The sequence below is a fragment of the Panthera pardus genome, unplaced genomic scaffold (genome assembly GCF_024362965.1).
Source record: "Panthera pardus isolate Hobbes unplaced genomic scaffold, ASM2436296v1 HiC_scaffold_17, whole genome shotgun sequence".
Lineage (NCBI taxonomy): Eukaryota > Metazoa > Chordata > Mammalia > Carnivora > Felidae > Panthera > Panthera pardus.
In genome coordinates, this window is record NW_026526732.1 from 64,791,867 (window position 1) to 64,812,462 (window position 20,596).

Below are 20,596 nucleotides of genomic sequence, written 5' to 3' on the forward strand. Positions count from 1 at the left end.
GAATTTCATAAATTGCCAATATTTTCTTTTTATTATTTTACCATTGTGATGTTTGTTTAGAAAGACAGTGAGAATTAAAATGAGATATATTTTAGGCCTGGCTAAAATATGATCAGGGCCTAGAAACATCTCTCCAGACATCTCATTATTTTGACTTAGCCTAGGAAGCTCAAGAAAACTATTTCCAAACCACCCAGTTGTTATATGCTACTCCCTTGATAGCATGCTGCTTCGGTCCATCTAACTCCCTGCTTCTGTTTCTGCCTTGAGAAAAGAAGGCATCTAATGTGGAGTAACCGAAAATCAAAAGAAACATGCTCACAGAAAATATGGCTAAAAGAAGTAAGTTTTTTATTTATGGATGTGACAAAAGTAATAGCATCTGTAAAATAATACAAATCTATTAAATATAAAAATTATTTTTTGTAATAATACAATAAAATAGTGGTATAAAATAAAACTAGAGAGTCCAAGAGAAATCATATCGGTGTTTAAACTTCAAATCATAAGGCCCTAATGCTTTATTTCATAGGAAATCCCCTCAGATCTTCATCCAGAGGCTACCTGATTATCTACTTTTTTCCATTTGCAAATGGTACTTGGAATAGGTTGATCTAGATAATCCTGAGAAATCCACTAACCTGCAAACTCCATGAGGGCAGAGACCATATTTACCTTACTCAATTTTGGATTTCTAGTGCCTAGCATATGCCTACCACATAGTAGCAGCACGATAAATATTTGTTGAATTAATGAATAAATGAAAGTTAGTTAGGGTGATCAAGAAATCTAGATCTTTTGTATTACCCAGATGTGTGATATATCCTGTGAGACATGAAAAATCTCAACTGTGATGCTAACAGTCTTGTCTTTTGGAAATAATTGGAATGGAAAATGTTTCACCTTTTTTTCCCCAATCTGTTAGCTTTGTGTTGAATGACCTAAAATGTGGAATTTATAACTGAGAATATTGGCAACTACTTAGATTGAAAACAAACTATATTCAAAATATTCACCTCCATGTGGAAAACTGATACCATTTTTTAAGCTTCTATATATGTATGTTTTTAATGTGTCTTGCTTGTCTAAAACAGACTTTATCAAATTTAACTCTAAGTTTTGATGCATACAACCTAAATATTGTCTCAGCTAAGAAACTTTTGATCAAAGTAACAAGCTACTTCTTGCCTTAATTCAGCATAAGGAAGCTGGTGTTTCTGAACTCCAGACTAATCCCATGATAGCAATAGTCCTTGAGTAGTGTAGATTCCTTTTGCTTCTATTTCTGAAAAAAAGATAATGAATAGAAAGACAGCTGTAAACAATAGAAATCTATTCTCTTACAACGTGGTTTAAAATGAATTCGAAAACTTGTCAGAATATTATTATTTGTATGTGTTATAATCAAGGATGTGTGCCAGGGAATAATCCTTTCACCTAGAATGAGAGAGCTAACCATAAAATATGTTGATTAAGAGCACAGACCCTGGAGCCGGACTAAGGTGCTTAAACTGTGGCTACACCACTTAGCAGCTATGTGAATTTAAAATGGTGGTAGTAATATTACCTATGTAAGAAGGTTGTTGGGAAAATCAAGAGTTAATTTGAAGTTCCTAGAAAGTGTCTGGAATATCATTAGTGCTAGATAAGTGTTTAGTCTCCTATCCTTTCTGATAAAGTAACATGGAGAACTTTAATCATCCTTTGGAGAAACCTATGTGAAAGGGAAGAATGGCATGTAACCAGGTTAACATTAATTACATCAACAGGTTGGCTGTATTCTCTGTGCGTTTGGGCAGTCATTTTACTACTGGTTCTGTCCTAAGCTGACTTTGTTTTGGTGGACCTGGAAGAGATTTAGGGAATTCTTTGGAGATCAAATTCCTCAGCATGGCTCTCTCTCTTGGCTTAGACTAATGTACTATATTTGAGCAGTAACCCCCTTAAATAGAGCAGCCAGTCCCCAGGAGCTTAGATGTCCATCTCCAACTTCTTTGCTGAGGCCTGTTTTTCCTTGTAGGTGACAATTTTGGACAGGACCAAAGACAACTCCCAAGCTTGTTCTCTCTAATATGTGGACACATCTGCCCACATGCACCTTTTGTGCACACTAACCCCAAAGCGGTAAGTAGCACCTCTTCTTCTCTCCAAAGCATCCTGCCAGTGTGCTCTTGCCCTCTATAGTTCCTGGGCAGGAGTCAGTAACCAGTCCACATGGTCCTCCTAATGCTGGAGTACATATCAAGTTCTCTGACTGCTCTTCCTGAAGATCCTCTGTAGCCCTCTTTGCTCACAGCATCCCAGTGGCTCTCCCCACAAGAACCCTAAATCTTTTCTCCAATCTCACTGTTTAACCCTTAATACTCTCAGTGTAGGCTTTAGAATTGTCTAATTTTTGACAACATCACTTTGAAATGTTTAAGTTCTACTGGATGCAGTCCTTCATCTCATTTTAATAGCTAGTGTTCATCCTATCTGGGTATTTCAGTTAAAATTTCCCATTTTGTCCCTTTTTAGAAGCAAAACTTGGTTCTGTGAGGACATTAATGGTAGAGATTTTTTTTAAAGTTTTTTTTTTTTTAATCTAAATTTTGTTTCCTGGAAGTTCCTTCTTTCCAGGTGTGTTGTTCTCTGTCCTTCATCCTGGGACCTTTCCTCAACAGACTGGTGGTCCCTGACTGCTCACATTTCAGAGTGAGATACAAAGAGGTGACAGAAAGCCCTCTCCACATGTGTGTAGATTGAAGTATCAACTGGTGGGTTTCTCTGTAGCATAATCCAGCTGGACAGTTTCATTGAAGAGTACAAGTCATAAAGGATCTGTTAGGTCTTTCCTTTAGGGATGGTCACCCCAAGGAGGAAATCCTCCAATCTCCTGCTTTTGAGTTGTGGATTATTGAACCTGGATTTCCAGTTTTCTCCAAGCCAAGAAGTGAAGGGTATTAGGGTTTCACCCTTTATAATGTAGTACTTGACTAACACAATCTGTGGAATCAGCTTTATCATCTTTGTGGAAATGACATTTAGGTGAGAACCTGAAGGTTAAGTCAGGTGATTTATACAGGGAGTAGAAAAATCACTGGTTTAGTAGTGGTTGTAGCATATCTGAAATCCCTGAGCAGGTGTTTAAAGATTTGAGGTGTTACCAAAACCCAGTGGGCAAATAGAGCAGGTAAGATGGAGTAGAAGAGATAGACAGAGGGGCAGATTGTATAAATTGTTAAAGGACATAGTTAGAATTCTGGATTGATTCTAGGTGTAATGAGAAGCCATACAAAGATGTTAAAGAGAGTGGCATGATTGATTTTAGGTTTCTAATAAAATAACTCTGGCTGCTGCCAGGAGAATATATTTGAACAGTACAAAATTGTGAGTCAAAGAAGAGTTAAAGGCCCTTGGGAACTAGAGGCTCTTGCTGTAATTCAGACTGATGACTTGAAAATGAATGCCAAGAGGGAATTCTAATCCCAGGAATTGCAGAGGACTGGACTGATCCTTCCACAGATAATAATTATAATACACATACATGTGTCTATGCATACGTGTGTTTGTGTATATAGAATTTAAAAGCATTGAAAATGACCAGAAGCAGGCAGAACTTAGGACTTAACCCTAAAAGGAGACACCCATACACACTGGGCAAAATTCACATTTATATAATTTATTTTTAACACAGTCTACACTGAAACAGAAAGCCAGAATTCTACTGGTTTGAGAAATGCGAGGTTGGAGTTCCAGGATGTCAGAGTGACTAAAAATGTAGAAGAACCTCCTGCAAAGAAGGAATTTATAGAGAGGGAGACCAAAAATATGAAGATGAACTCTCTTCAAATCCTTGGCTAACTTCTGAACTATGTATGCATGGGGGAGAGGCCATGAAGTCCATTAAAAGTAATAGCTGAAAGGATGGAAAACTGAATAGAAATTTTAGATGCTTTTCAAAGCAGAGAAGTCAGAGTTTGGAATTTAGTCCTTTCAAATTAGGGAACTTGGTAAACTCCATGCGTTTTCCACCCACCCATCCACCCTCACAAAGCATAACACTAAGCCTCCACAAATTTTAGGTGATCATCCAGGAATTTAACTCCTTTCCAGAACAAAACCCAACATTTTTCTAGAGAAGCTAATAGATTCCAGCATTTCTACAATGAAACACAATATCTGATATACAACAAATTTCCAGACATGCTGAGAAACAACAAAAAAAGTTACCCATAATCAAGACAAAAAAAGCAAATGAATCAGATATGAAAATTAGCATACAAAGACTTTAAACTTGATTTTATAAATATGTTAAATGACCTGAGGGAAACAATAGTTCTAAAGGGTGAACAGATCAGAAATCTCGGTAAATATTAGTTCACAACCTGGGGAGTTCCCAGGGTAAAATTCAAAACTGGCCCTCATACACATAAGGCAAGAAGAGACCAAATAAAAAGGCAGACCGCTGCCAGTTGGTAGATGGCAGTTTTAATAAGCAAAGAAACTTGGATATGAGGCTTGTCTTGGGTGTCCACAGGATGAGTAGATCTGCATATACACCCACCAGAATCTAAAGCTTACATAGAAGGCTTAATGGAGTTCAATTGTATCAGCTTTTTACATGAGGGTAAAAAAAAAATTCAGATAAATGAAAGCTGAGAGAACTAGTTTTCATTAGGTCTGTACTTCTTAAAAAAAGTTTATTTATTATATATTTATTTATTTATTCATTCATTCATTCATTCATTCATTCATTTACTTATTTATTTTGAGAGAGTGTGAGCAGAGAGAGAAAGAGAGTCCCAGATAGTTTCAACAATGCATTTATCTTCATGCCTGTGTCCTTGAAAGAACTCCTAGAATAGGAACAGTGGGTAGAATGTACATTTCAAGTAAGGGAAGGGAATAACCAGCCTCTGATTGCCTGGGTCCAGCTCACAAGTCAATCATAGGTTATGTCCTTTTGATGACTTCCTGTAATAGTAAAGAATGAAAATCTATAAAAAAAGCTAGAAATTTTAGAATTGAAAAGTACAGTTTCTGAAATGATCAAAATCATGGGATGGGCTTAACAGCAAATTAGAGGAAGCAGAAGAGAGACAGTAGCTAGAGGACAGGTCAATAAAAATTATCCAATCTGGAGAAGAGAAGGAAAACCAAGACTGGAGAAAGAATTAACACAGCTCCAGTGGCCTATTGGATGATATCAAGTGATCTAACATATGACTAATTTGAATTTCAGAAAAAAAAGGAAACGGAATGAGGAAGAAAAATATTTCAAGAAACAACAGCTCAAATTAAGTGAAAAAACATCATCTCACATGTCCAGAAAGCTCAGCATATTCTAAAAAGGATAACTACAAAGAAGAACCACACTTTAGGCACATCATAGTCAAAGTGTTGGAGAGAAAACATGGATTTTAATCACATATCATACATAGGAACTCTGAGATATGAATGTTAGCTGCCTTTTCCTTAGAAATATTGGAAGATAATAGAATGGCATCTTCAAGATACTGAAAGAAAAATAAAATAATTGTTGAGCTAGGGTTCTATATCCAGTGAAAATGCCCTTAAAACATGAGGGTAAAAAAAATTCAGATAAAGGAAAGCTGAGAGAATTAGTTTTCATTAGGCCTATGCTTTTTTAAAAAGTTTATTTATTTATTTATTTATTTATTTATTTATTTATTTATTTATTTATTCATTCATTTACTTATTTATTTTGAGAGACAGCATGTGAACACAGAGAGAAAGAGAGAGTCTCAAGCCTGACACAGGACTCAAACTGTGAGCTGAAATCAAGAGTTGGATGCTTAGCCAACTGAGCCACCCAGGCACCACAGGCCTGTACTTTCAAGAAATATAAAAGGTTGTTCTTCATGCCAGAAAGAAATAATGCCTGATGAAAATCAGATGTACTGTAAAGAAGGGCACAACAAATGGCAAATATGTAGTAAAAATAAAATATTGGTTTTTTTTTCTACTCCTATTTTCTGCATAAGATTACTGATGGAGGTTAAGGCATTTATAACACAAGTAAGATATATAAAAACAATAACAAAAGGATAGGAAGCAGTTAAATAGAATTTTACTCTCACAAGATTGTTAATTTTACATGAATTAATATACACCATTAAGTCTAAGTAGACTGTGGTAAGGTAATCTCTAGGATAACCACCCAAAATTATACAAACAGGTATAGCTAAAAAGTTGATAGACAAATTAAAACAAAATCCTGAAAATTATTTGGTTCACCCCTCCTTTCCCCCAAGAAAATCAGGAAAGGAGGAGCTGAGAATCAAAAAACAAGACAAATAGAAACCAAGCAGCAAAGCAGTATACTTAAAACAACCACATCCATAACAGCATTAAATTTAAATGGTCGAGCAGACCAATCCAAAGGTGGAGTTGATGACAGGAGAGATGGAATTGAAGGATGAAACAGTGATATGCTGGTAGTAGATTCTAGCTAATGTTGTTCAGTAAAGGTGTGTATTGTGAAAACTATCTGATATAAAGTGATATTGCTTTATTTTATATGTTAAAACATTTACAGATTTATCAAGCCTAACTTTAGAGCCACAAACAGAATTCACTATAGTTAATGGTTTACCTCCTTCCTTCCCTGCATCCGCTGGAGACAAAAGTACCCACCCAGGTACTAAATTATCTCTTTCTTTTGGATGTTTACAGTCTGGAAGGCATTGAAATACCTAAAGAATAATAAAACAGGAGAACTGGGGCTGATACACCCGTGGTTATTTCTTTCCAGAGTTATTACTTTCCTTTATATGATCCAGCACAATGTAGTATGTATCTATTTTTAATGATACCCAGGGGATAAGATTCCTCTTGGCAACTTAGAGCAATGCTTAGCAGGTTTCTCTGGAAAGGAATGTTTTATATGTACCATGAATCCCTTGTGTTTCTCTTTGAGTTTATTTGAATAAATTAAGAATTTGTTGAACACCTGCTATGTACAGTACAGTGAGGAATGACAATTAAAGGCAAAATCAATATTAAAAAAGTGTCTTGATTCTTACTAAATTTAAATACATGTGTGGAGAGAGATACATAAATATTCAAGTAGTTAATTAAAAATCTAAACATTAATGCCAAACATTAATTGAATGGCAAAGACAATAAATGCAATACAAGTCCCTAGGAAGTATAGACAACTGTGAGATGGGCTGGTTAGGAACAGCTTCAGGGAGAACCTGAGACTTTCTCTGGCTCTGAAATCAAATGTAGGGTTCAGACTGATAGGGAAAAGGATGAGAGCTCATTTTAAGAGAAGAAAATTGAAGAAAGATGCTGTGCGCTAGTGGATCTACATGTTGTGCTTGAAAACAAAGAGCCAGCAAGCCCAGCTACAGCAGAGGGTTTGAGTGGCCATGCACCACGGTCTAAGATGGCAAAGGCAGGCTGGGCAGAACTCATGGGAGGCAGTGGATGCAGGTTAAGTTATTTTGACCATCACCAGGAAGTCACTGGCTGTGGTTGAGAAGAAATGTAACATGGTGGAAACAGTATGAAACTTAACCTTGTAAAGGGTTGCCTGGATTAGTGGCAAGAAGATTCCTCTTATTTTGACTTTAGTATAGTCTGAGAAAGATTTGAGTAAAGCAGAGTTAGATGTGAGAAAAGAATAAGCAGGTTTACTATAGTGCACCTTTATAAAGCAGATACGAAAATGCTAATATTGTTAGTTGTGGAATCGTTTCAATGAGAACATTACATATTGTTGAGTATCTGTGAATTTTTGCCAAAGAAAATTTGTGTGACCTTAGTTATGATCTTTTAGTGATCATATAGTTACATCTTCTAATAGCCTAGAACTCAATTTAGATGAACTGCCCTGGGTCCCCAGGAGAAGGGCTCAGAATTTAAAAGTCTGTCACTGGTGTGACTTTATTAGCTCTCTTTTGTTCACGGGGCATAAGCTTTCTACAGAGATGTCATTTTTTTTTTGTACTAATAAGAATGAATTAATAATTCCTCCATAGAGGCTTTCATTCTGCATTTCATTTTGGTTTCAGGCTTATTTCAACCTTCTTTGTGATAAAGTGGAGGCACATTTTTATCTTTACTTGTTTGCTATAAAATAACTCAGGTACCAAAATATCTACAGCACCTGTATAGAATATGGAAACTTTGGAGTGCTAATTGGCAATATGGTACATCACCAGATAAGCACTTCAGGTGGAACTCTTTTTTTTTTTTTTTTTTTTTAATTTTTTTTTTTTCAACGTTTTTTATTTATTTTTGGGACAGAGAGAGACAGAGCATGAACGGGGGAGGGGCAGAGAGAGAGGGAGACACAGAATCGGAAACAGGCTCCAGGCTCCGAGCCATCAGCCCAGAGCCTGACGCGGGGCTCGAACTCACGGGCCGCGAGATCGTGACCTGGCTGAAGTCGGACGCTTAACCGACTGCGCCACCCAGGCGCCCCCAGGTGGAACTCTTAAAAAGAAATAGCAAAAGCTCTTTTCCTCTACTTTTCTTGATAAAAGCTTTATTTATTACAAAAAGCTGGGGCTTGGGTTGTAGGCTGAATTGGGAAGGAATTGGAGAAGATAGTTTAAAGTGAAAAAAACACTTTAGAGAAAAATTTATTCTTTTTAGCTTTTCTTGTGATATTGTATCATCTGCACCCATGAGTCTAGTAGGCATCAGAGTCGGTGAATTTTCCTAGGAATTATCCTCTGCCTGCTTATGTCACCTTTGTGTATCAGGAAAGCTATAGATATCAAAGGAGGCCCTGGCAGCAGTATGGAATGGGACTCTGCAATTTGATGACATAATGATACTACCTGTTAGATCATTTCAGGGAAAAATTTGATAATAATTAGGCTGGATATGATTTATATAGTGCTATTATGGGTGAAAACATTAGAAACCATTTAATTCTGATTTCTTTTCATTTTTGGCTTTTATATATTGTTTTGGATTATATGTGTTATTAAATTTGGTAAATGCAGAGATCATTTAATGTTATCCAGAATTCTACAAACTTGATGCAATTTGGGTTCATTATAGATGGTCAGAATTACTGAATTAAATGAATGAATCATTGTGTGCTTCAAAATAATTTTATATGTAGAACAAAGCTTAGTAATTTTTAAGACATAGCTTTTGAATTCTTCTGGTCTTAACATAAAACCTAGCTTTAGATGAACCATTGAAAAAAATCAGGGAAAATTTTCTTGCAAAAAGTATCCTGCTTGCTAGAATCTGGACAAATCCTTGGCCAGGCCATTTCCACCATGGTTAAATTCTAGGATAATTATTCTCAACTAACCTTTAGGGAGTGTGGAGAGGATAGCCATTCAGAGATGAAATAGGGTTATTTTGTCCTCAATCCTCTTGTTCTGGGATTTCACATGAATAAATTTTAAATTTCCATGAAATAGAAGCTTCCCACTTATAGATATGAAGGATGGATATGCAATTATTCACATATTGGCTTTTATCTGCATCTCTCAAAGGTTTAGAGATGTCTTACCTTAGCATGACTCTATTTCTGACTATTTTTGCTTGCATTTGTGAATGTTTGTGTGTGTGTAGGTTTCTGATCTCAGGAATGCTTTGCTGTGCTCCTTTATTTTTTTCTTTTTTGCAATTTCACATGGCTTATGAATCCTTTTCTAACATATTTTGTCTACTTATTTGAAGTAGAATTTTAACAAAAGGCATTCAAAGGCATTACTTATAAAAGATATTATAAAGTAGCTTCAAATACTCAATTTAGTATGGAGTTTGCTAAGGAACCAAAACCTGCTTTGTATTCTCTTCAAAAGAGTAGAGTTGCCCTGGGGCACCTGGTTGGCTCAGTAGGTTGAACGGCTGACTTTGGCTCAGGTCATGATCTCACGGTTTGTGGGTTCAAGCCCCACAAGGGGCTCTGTGCTGACAGTTCAGAGCCTGGAGCCTGCTTCAGATTCTGTCTCATTCTCTCTCTGCCCCTCTCCCACTTGTGCTCCCTCAAAAATAAATAAATGCAAAAAACAAAACAAAACAAAACAGGAGTGGAGTAGTCCCCAGTTTGCCTGCAGCAGAGCAAAATAATGATAAGATAGGGAGGAAAAATTAGAGGCACGTCTCAGTACTTACATTTTTCTTGTCCTTGGTCTAGCCTTCCAGAACAAATGTGATACAGTATTATTATGATGCCTGTTCCTAATTGAAATCTATAGCTTTATTGTGATTGCATTTAGACACATGCAGTCAAGTCCTATCCTATAAACTGATGGTTACCAGAGGAGAGGTGGGTGGGGGGGGGTGTGTGTGAAAAAGATGATAGGGTTCAAGGAGTGCACTTTTGATGAGCTCTGGGTGATATATGGAATTATTGAATCACTCTAGTGTATGCTTGAAACTAATATAACACTGAATGTTAACTAACTAGAATTAAAATAAAAACTTTAAAAAATCCTATCCTATTATAACATGGAGATCCAAGTTTATATTTCATCTCTGAATGCATTACATACTGTATGAGAGTTCAGCCACTAAATAATTGGGGGGGGGGGGTGGTAGCAATCATGCCATTTCTTGAGGATAATTGGGAGATTGGATTGCCACTTGGTCTACTGTCTAAGGAAAGGAATGCCAACTTTGATTCATTTTAGATTTCCAGATATCTGTTGGACTGTAGCTAGAACACTGTTTGAGAGTTAAAATTCTTTATATTTTTTCCTAACTTTGACACCTCTTTCTATCAAATGACCTGAAAATATCTCTGATATCTCCATGACTTTGCTTCATTCCATTCTCACTGCTGGCTGGACAGTTGCAGGTGATTGTGGAATGATTCTACTCCTGAAGTTTGTAGATGAATGCAAAGAGGATCAACGTAGGGGCGCCTGGGTAGCTCAGTTGGTTAAGCATCTGACTTTGTCTCAGTTCAGGATCTCACAGTTTGTGAATTCAAGCCCCACATAGGGCACTGTGCCGACAGCTCAGCCTAGGGCTCTGTGCCGACAGCTCAGCCTGGAGTCTGCTTTGGATTCTGTGTCTCCCTCTCTCTCTGCTCCTCTCCTGCTCATACTCTGTCTCTCTCTCTTAAAAAGAAATGAAGATTAAAAGAAAATAAAAAAAAAAAACAGATGAACGTATAGGGAGGGGTTAATGATGAAAACCATAAAAAAAAAAAAAAAATGAAAAGAAACAAAAGAAAAAAAAAGTTGGCCCAGCAAGAATCAAAGATGGTGACAGTTTATGGAAGTGTCATGTCAGTGAGAGAGATTTGAAGACTGGAAAGGAGGCATTGGTCACGTATTAATGGAGGATGTGGGGAACTTCCATATATTTATGGCTGGACTTTTTCCCTTTTGCATAATGGATAGTATTAGCAAAACATTCTTTCTTGTGGGATGGAAGTAACAATTTTCTTTGATTTTCTTCTGATCCTCATGAAATTTCTAATTATAGTGACAAAACCTAACTAGCTGCTTATGTCCTATGCTGTAATGTGTAATTTTAATCCCTGAACTCTAAAAATGGTTTACCCACAGGTGTGTGCACATAGAGAGAGAGAGCCTTGCAGAGAGGTACAGAAAAGCCTGTAGCTGAGGCTTTAGGAAATACCTGCGGCATACGCCCTCTGGTCGCCGTTCTCCTGAAGTGTACGGTTTATCAGGGCACAGCAGGTGGGACTGGGACACCCACACGTGGGTGGTAGGCCAGGAGGGAAGAAGTTCTAACTCCTGTATATTCCTCCTCTGTTCTAAGAGAGTATTCCCATCACAAAAATAAAAGTAGTACATTGCCTGTGAGGGACAACTGGTTTAAAAATATTACTTATAAAGGATGCTATTTATTTCTAATTTAAATTACTTTCCCCCTTTTCTTGATCCTACTTACATAAAATAGGTAAGTAATCAACTTACACTATAGAGTTTTAAAATGGCTTTTAGAATGCATGGCCAAATTCTATTTCGTGGCCTTTCAAGATCACTGCCTTGGTTATCATTATGAAATAGCTGTCTCTAGATGGCAGCATTTCAAGCCTTTATAGTACATATTTTAAAATATAAAAAAGAGGTGGCTAGTGATGATTTGGGGGAACTGCCTAGTTTGCTGAGAAAAATCAAAGACTTGTTCAAATTTTAGGACATCTTTGACATTAATTGAAAGCAAACTGGTAGGAAAATAACTGCCCATGGAATAAAAGAAGACTGTGTTTTTGTTCACAGCTGGGCTTCCTGAGGATCGTCAGTGTGATTCTCCCTCCACCACACTGTCTAGAGCTTTGGTGGAAAGAGGACCCTTTCCAGCCATCCTTCTCAGAGTGTGTGAGTGCAAAGAGAATATTCTGCTGCGCCATCTGTATGGCTCCCTCACCAGTTTAGCAAAGGGGAGGAACTAGGACCTGACCCTGGTTGCATGCCCAGGACACTATCAGATTGGATGTCTATTATTACAGCTAACATTTATTGTCTGTCTATTGTGTGCCAGCTTCAATCTATTTACTTTATGTATGCTTGTAGATTTATTCCTCATAATAGCTCCAACAGGTAGGCACTGCTCTATTCCACTTGGAAAATGAATACTAAGGCACAGAGAGAGTAAGTGACCTTGTCCAAGGTAACACAGCTAGAAAAATGGCAGAACAGAGGTTTGAACTCAGCCATCATGCTCCAGAGATTTTGCACAGATCTAGCATGCTTGACTGTATAGTTCTAGCTGGGGAAAAGGCCTGGGGAGAGTGAGAAAAGCACAGCAGCAGGTATGGTGTCACTTTTATTGGGCTTAAGGAAGAAATATCACTTCTTTATGCTCAAGGCTCTGCAGGGTATTCTTCTGAAGGTTTTGCATCTACTTTCTGACCTGGTACTTCAGTTCAATTCAGCATACATTTATCGAGTGCCTCTTTATGATCTAGGAATCATGTAAGGTGCTAGGGATAGGAAAGCAGATAAGATATAGACAAAATTATACATTAAATCTTAGAAAGGTGTTCTTTATTTTATAAATGTCCTCTAATGGCAGTTCTTTGCTGATGTCCTTGAAGTAGTGGAATGACACAGGGAGAATGCAAAGCTCCAGATACATGCTTGTTTCTTAGTAGAAATCAGCCTCCCTTTTTGTTCACCTCTCAAATTATTCCGTGAAGTACCACGGAAGATGTCCATATCAGATGAATCTGATTAATAGTGTCCTGTCTGGCTATCAGTAGCAAGCCATGGTTGCCTGAAGCTGTCTATTAACCTGATGGCTCCAGGTGAGCGTCTCAGACCACAAACATGCAATGACTTTAATGGAAGAAAAAGAATCAACTCTTTTTTTCCATCTCTGTGTTTTCGATCATTTTTGTTTTGACTCCTGACTTCCCCTTGATCTCTAAAATAGCAAATAGCATGTAGGAAAATCTATCATCTGTTAAACAATCATGCAAAGAATGACATGGCAATACTGCCTCTTTTTTTTTTTTTAATTTTTTTTTTAACGTTTATTTATTTTTGAGACAGAGAGTGACAGAGCATGAACGGGGGAGGGGCAGAGAGATAGAGGGAGACACAGAACCGGAAGCAGGCTCCAGGCTCTGAGCCATCAGCCCAGAGCCCAACGCGGGGCTCGAACTCACGGACCGCGAGATCGTGACCTGAGCTGAAGTCGGACGCTTAACCGACTGAGCCACCCAGGCGCCCCAATACTGCCTGTTTTACATGAAGGGCATCATCTGACATACTTACTACCACCCAAACTCATGAATTACTTAAAATAAATGTATGGAAACCTCATCCTTAACCTTAAGCAATTGAACTTCTTGATTCTGATTATTTTCTACAAGTGACTTTGAGAGTTAATTACAAATTATAAAATGTGAAAAGAAGATGCTGAGCTTCACAAATACGTTTACAAGAAGGACATCAAAAGACTTTTTGTCTCTAGTATCTATGGGGTAAGTAGCAAATTTAGAGGTAGAGATGACTTGGGACCATGCTATTGGTATCACTCCACTTATTTCATGATAATAAGAGCAATAATCCATAGTTATTGAGCCAGGCCCTATGCTGAGTACTTAAAGTGTATCATCTCATTTAATACTCCCAAACGTCCGTTTTCACATAAGAAAACAGGCTCACAGAGGTTACTTTTCCAAGGTCACATAGCTACTTGTGGCAGAGTGGGGCTACCAACCTGGGAGATTTGTCTAAGTCTATTCGTATAGTTACCTTTCCATACTCTCTAACAAAGTCATTTTAGTTATTGACTTTAGTGAGTGCCCACTTGCTCAGCATATCAGAGCTGAAAGCCATTCCTGACTCCCTGAATTTTTGCACATTTATTGTGAGAAATACATTCATCCCCTAATTATATATGCATACTGCTTCAGACACCTTCATTTTACAACTTGTCATAGTCATTATTTTACCTTCACTGGTGTTGTGGGTTTCATCAGTGCCAGTATTAGTTACCTATCGATGAAACAAATGACTCCAAAACTTTGTGGCTCAATGCAACAATCATCACTTATTATTTCTCATGGCTTCTGAGGGTCAGGAATTCAGATAGAGTACAACAGGGATGAATTGTTTCTGCTCCATAATGTCTGAAGCCTAAGCTGGGGCTGGAATCATCTGGAGGCTTGCTCACTCTAGAGTCTGACAGTTGATGCTGGCTGTCAGCCAAGGGCCCAGCAGGGGCTTTTGTTGGAGCATCCATACATAGCCTTTCCATCAGTCCTGGGCTTTCTCACATGATGGCTGGCTTCAAGAGAAATGATCTCAAGACAACACCAATGTAAAAGCTGAATTACCTTTGTTTTTTCTTTTTGAGCGTGTGTGTGTGTGTGTGTGTGTGTGTATGTTTTTATGTGTGCAGCTTCTTAAGGTGTAATTCACATACTATACAGTTCACTCATTGCAAGTGTATTGAATATTTTTTCAAAGTCTGTACAATTGGCATTTATATAAATGGCTACATAGTTAAATACATACTAATGCTAGGGTTATTGATAAAGTGAAGATAATTAGGTATCCTTGAAGCATTCCATAAATCATCTCAACATCTTGGACTATGCTTGCCTTATTTAAAAAATGGGGTCCTTGATTGGAGAAAAAGCATGATGAGTGCCTGGGCATTATACATACATGCTCTGTATCTTTATCAGGAACTTTCTGTACACATGTGACTATCCCAAGAGTTGTCACACAAGATAACTGATAAATGTGACTTCTGTTGGGGTAGAGCAAAGAGTTCCAGGTGTAGATACTACTGCCTGGCTGTCCTGTATTTGTTCCTCCATTGCAAACAAATCTCTGATTTTGTCCAGGTATATGATGAGATGTGAGCAGAGAAGGTGGAATTCCACTCATGCCCCCTAGCTTTAGGTAATAAACAGTGAAGGGAAGCCCACACTCTTCTTTTATGCCTTGGGAGATGTAGTGTGACGGCAAGACACTTGGAGGTGTGACAGCCATTTTGTGACCGTGAGGGGAGAGCCAATGAAGTAACAGAGAAGACAGTTCAAAGCCCTGACAGTTTTGAGCAGCTATAGTAATGAACTGTGAAACTTCTACTTCAAAGAGTCTTGATTAGTGAGCTACTAAAATGTCCATAATGTTCAAACCACTTTAATTCACATATTTTGTTACTTGAAGCAGAACTCCTCCTAAGTGACAAACTCCTGTGAAAAATACAAGTCATATTCATCCCTATTGGGAACAGAACAAAAGTATATGACTACTTGCTCTCATTAACAGCACTGCTATAAACTGTGAGTTAAGATTATTACAGTTTATAATTTTTCTTTTGGGAAGTCAGTGTCAGTGATGGTGTTTGTATTTTCTAGGCACCTGAGGCCATAGTGACTGTGTGTTCAAGAAATATTTAAGATTAAGGCAAAAAATAGTTTACCCAAGATTTGAACTTTATGCTTAAAGACATTATAGGAGGTAAGGAGAAAGCTCTAAAGATCTGAGAAAATGATTTAGAAAATAAAAAAGTTGGGAATTGGAAACTATAAAATATCTTTATGGAAAGGGCATAGACTGCTAGGCTAGGGATCATTTTGTACTACCAAATTGTGTGCAGGACTCCCACTGGAGTCAATCGGAGTCATATGCAAAAATCAATGTCAGGATCTTTCCTTGAAACCATAAACTGAAAGCTGAAAAATCGGAACTGTTTCTTGATAGATGCCTGGGAGAGCGCCAAATGTCAGGGAGGCCAGGTGTTTGATGGAAATGAATGTGCTTGATACTCTAATATTGCTGGATAAATTAGCAAGAAAGAGAATTCCATCACTGTCTTTCCCAAAACTTGATTTTTTTAAAGCCCTCAGAACTTCTTCAATTATTTTTTCCAGATGGTTGAGAATTTTAATGAATAATATTCACTCTTTAAAGAAATGATATGAATAGACTTTTTCTTTCCAATAATCTTAGGAAAAAAATCCTTTACGTTTAGACCTGTACTTAATCTGTGGGTCAGAGGTTAACTTCTGTGCACTCTTGTTTCTGGAGTAGAAGGTATTAGTTTAACATGCAATGCACCAACCACTCTATTATGAGTCTCCTAAACTGTTAGAAAGAGGGTGAGGAAGGGAGGGTGCAGCATTTGGGAACGTCAAGTCTCTGAAAACCAACTTTTTGAATAATTTTTCATGGAGGTTCAAGAGAATAATTAAAAATCATCTTCTAATGATTAAAAATCATCCATATATGGTTATGTAATTTAAACAGAAGGTGTGATTTATTAAAATATATAATGCTTTAATTGAGTAGGAATTTGAAGAGCTAGTACATAGAATTTTGCTTAATATCAGTATTGATTAGAATTTTTTCTTATCAGTTATAATAACAAAAGGAATTTTTTAAAAATATTGATTTTAATCTTCAGTTATGAAAATTTTCTCAGGCTTTCCCAGGACAGTTCTGTAATTTATAAGTTCATCATTCATGAGGATAAGTGCTTATTGTATTTTTGTTGCTGTCTCCTTCTTGTGAGACCCAGTTCATCATTTTTATTAGAATGTTATCATTCTATAGTATTTATTAAGTTGGTAACAGAGATTTATACTGTGCATCACTTTAGGACCTGCTATATGAGATCTAAGGCAATTTTCATAAAGAAGTAATAGTATTGATATATTGATTGAATGATCTAATTTTTTTGTTTATTTGAGAATCTTAAGAGTTTCTTGGTGGATAAGACCAAAGGTGTAGAAAGTCTAGTGTTAGTAGACAGAGTCCTCAAGAAATTTGCAATGTGCAGGAAATGTGATTTTCATTATATTGTGTGGAATTTAGGCTTTACAGATCATGTATTCAGCTCTTTCTTACATTCAAAGGACTGGAGGAGCACCTAAGAGGTCCCTTGACTTTTCAAGGACCATACAGTGGGTCAGTGGAATAGAAAGGGAGGCCATATCTTCTGACCCCTGTCCAAAGGTCTTTAGGCTATGTCATAATGTCAATCTCAAATTTTTCTAATAATCTACTGGAGTCTATCATTTTACAGTTCTCTAAACCCTTGTTTTTCAAGGGTTTGCAGAGTTACAAGTTCAATGAAGTTAAAGTGTCAGTACACAAAAATTGCATTTATTATTTTTGTTTTATAGCAATCTTTAAAATTTCAAGTTTACTTCTGGCTCCAGTGTTTTGGGATTTAATAAACTATTGCACAATCTACTTCTCTTCATAACGTACCTTCTCTGGGTTGCAATGGACTCATCACAAAGTAAGGATGTTGCTATAATTGATCTTGGAAGTCCAGCCCTACAATTCTATTAATCTATATACAATTTCCACTTACTCTTTGGATGAAGTCTTCCTGGTATTAGTATTTTATTGTGTTTCTTTCATTGGGCAATGAAGATTTTCTTTGAGTACGTAAAATAATCTTAGGCATGAATGGTTAGAAACATTTTTTTTTTTTGGCAAAGTAGCCTCTGTCTTCTTGGATTAAATTGGGTTTAAGGCTAACTCTGAAAGTAAAACCACTGTTGGCCTTTAAATGCCCTGGAGTCTGGATTAGAAGGAAAGTCCCTGGTGGGTAAGGAAGGCACTTGAGATGAGCACTGGGTATTATAGGTAAGTGATGAATCACTAAATTCTACTCTTGAAGCCAATATTACACTGTATATTAACTAACTAGAAAAAAGAAGTAAAGTCCCTGGCTAGCTCCTGTCTTCTGTATTCATTAACTCAAGTCTCTTTTCTGATCTCTCAGTCTTTAAATTCTCAAGTGCCAGAAATGCAGAATCATTACTCATTCTTTTTTCTCTTGCCACCTGCAACTGCCCACACTTACTGAACAGACACTCTGGGTAAGCTATGGCCTCATTCTCTACTATTCCTAGGGCCTTCAAGCCCTCTATTACCCGAAATTCCTGGGCATGTCAGGGGGTGGTCTGGTTACTAACTCCTTGAAGATTTCTGATTGTAGTGATGGGTCTGGGAGAACACTGAGGGGGTATAAACCCATATAATGTCAATACCAGGGTGTGAGGTGGGAGTCAGTGGTGCTGGAACTCCAGGTCCTGGTTTTTCTAATGTGTCAGTGCAGTGTCAGTGTGAAATTATACTGATGATGATGGGGAAGAACTAACTAGTAAGTGCCATGGGGGAAAACTGGAAATCTGTGCTTGTAATAGATCCAACATAAGGAGGGAAAATTCAAAATTTAGTTTGGTTATGAAAAAAAAAAGTTATAGTACTCTGGTGACTTGATCTTAACTTAGGTTTACTTTTTGAGCAACAACAAAACAACAGCTATATATACAGCTAAATATATCACATGGGTCTTATTGCTTCACTGTTCAATTTTATTCATGTACTTTCGGTGTTCATATAATCTAGTCCTGTACTCATGCAATGGGATTATTGTTTTAGATCTTACAGGAAAATTAGATTGCATCCTGACCAAGGTAATTTTGAGCTTAAAGGATTTGTGTGAATGCTAATGAATGCCCACTCGAGAACTCTCAGGTACATACAGGCAGATCTTGAGAAGCATTTTGATACAGCGAGCTTTTTATCACACATCAGTTCTTTGAACAAATTTTTTAAAGCAACATCTCTTGTTTGTTTCTACATGTTCATTGGAAAAATAATAAGAATAGAGACAAACAATATGTGAAATGATTATTTACCCACGTACCCCACAGATAAATGAACACCAGTAACACTTTGGCATAAACTTTTATAATTCTTTTGTACACACACACACACACACACATACACACACACACACATTTTTTGTTTTGGATACCAAATTGCTCCCAATCTATTTCTTTTGTTTCTACTTTAAAATATTAACTTTTCTGGGTTTCGCTAGATTTATCAAAAAATGAGGGTGTTGCTGTAATTGATCTCTGAGGTTTAGTCCCACCAATTCTATGGACTTTTAAAATTTTCACATATTCATTGGGTAAAATCACTTGCACAACAATATGAAAATTCTTTTAAATTTCATACCTAGTAATGTTTTGTGAACATTTCAATGTCATTGAATATTATTTAATAATATAATTTTAATGACTTTATATTATTCTATTATGATTATAGTATAGTATTATTACTAACCTTTTTTTAAACATTAAGGATTTTTTTCTAATTTTCCAGTTATATTTTATGCTCAATCATCATCCTTATAAATAAACTCTTATACTTGTGTCAGATGATTTGTGTATAATAAATTCCTAAGTGTGTAATTTGTAGAAATCAAGATTCCCAAAGTTTAAGTGTTTTATAAATGTGGTGAAAATTACCTCCAGAAATGATGTGCCAGTTTATATACTCCCGAATTTTAGTTCAGCATATTATTATTCAAAACTATTAATTGATGAAGTTTAATATGATGACAAATTGTTTTATGTTCGTTCCTTTGCCAAATTTTTAATATATTTTTTAATAACTTGTATTCCTTTGCACATTAAAAAAATTTTTTTTTATTACATTTCTTTCTTTTTGAGAGGCAGAGCATGAGTGGGGGAGGGGTAGAGACAGAGAGGGAGACACAGAATCCAAAGCAGGCTCCAGGCTCTGAGGTGTCAGCACAGAGCCCAATGTGGGGCTCGACCTCACGAACCATGAGATCATTACCGGAGCTGAAGGCAGACGCTCAACCGACTGAGCCACCTAGGTGCCCGCTTTGCACAGTTTTTGTACTTACCTACTTTATTCCTTCACATATTAACACCTTGTCAGAAGTGTTGCCAAATGTAGTTCCCTGGTTTAGTCCATGACGCACTAGCTGTATGATTTTTGGAATGCCGTTTATCTTGTCTGTGCTTCGGTTTCTTTAAAGCTGGAGTGATGAAGTCCATCTCTTTAGTTAATGTGTTCTGGGTCTGAAAACTGGCTCAGGTTTGGGGTCTGAGTGGGATTGTGACTTTTTATTGGACTGAGCACCCTCACCTTCCTGGTCTTCCATTCTCACCTTTGTACCTGGTTATAGAAGTTAAGTAGCACCACTGTTGGCTGCAAGTCTGTTTTGTCCCTAGAGGTGAGAAGCTCTTTTAACAATTCCCTGCAGGTCAAAGCCCCTAGGTTGTCCGTCTGGCCTTGCTAGTTGTTCAGCTGATGGTGGCTTCCTGGCTTCTAGTACCAAGCACCACCCTGTGGACTCTCATCTCCACAGATATTAACAAACCTAGCTC

General features: G+C 37.1%; 1 long non-coding RNA gene across 1 annotated transcript in view; it reads left to right on the forward strand.

Annotated features, from left to right (window-relative positions):
- LOC109263437 (uncharacterized) overlaps positions 1-20,596 on the forward strand; it is a 78,773-nt gene that overhangs the window by 26,370 nt on the left and 31,807 nt on the right. The window contains exon 3 of the long non-coding RNA XR_008422950.1: positions 12,183-12,281. This is a non-coding gene — a long non-coding RNA (uncharacterized LOC109263437). The remainder of the gene's footprint in view (positions 1-12,182; positions 12,282-20,596) is intronic.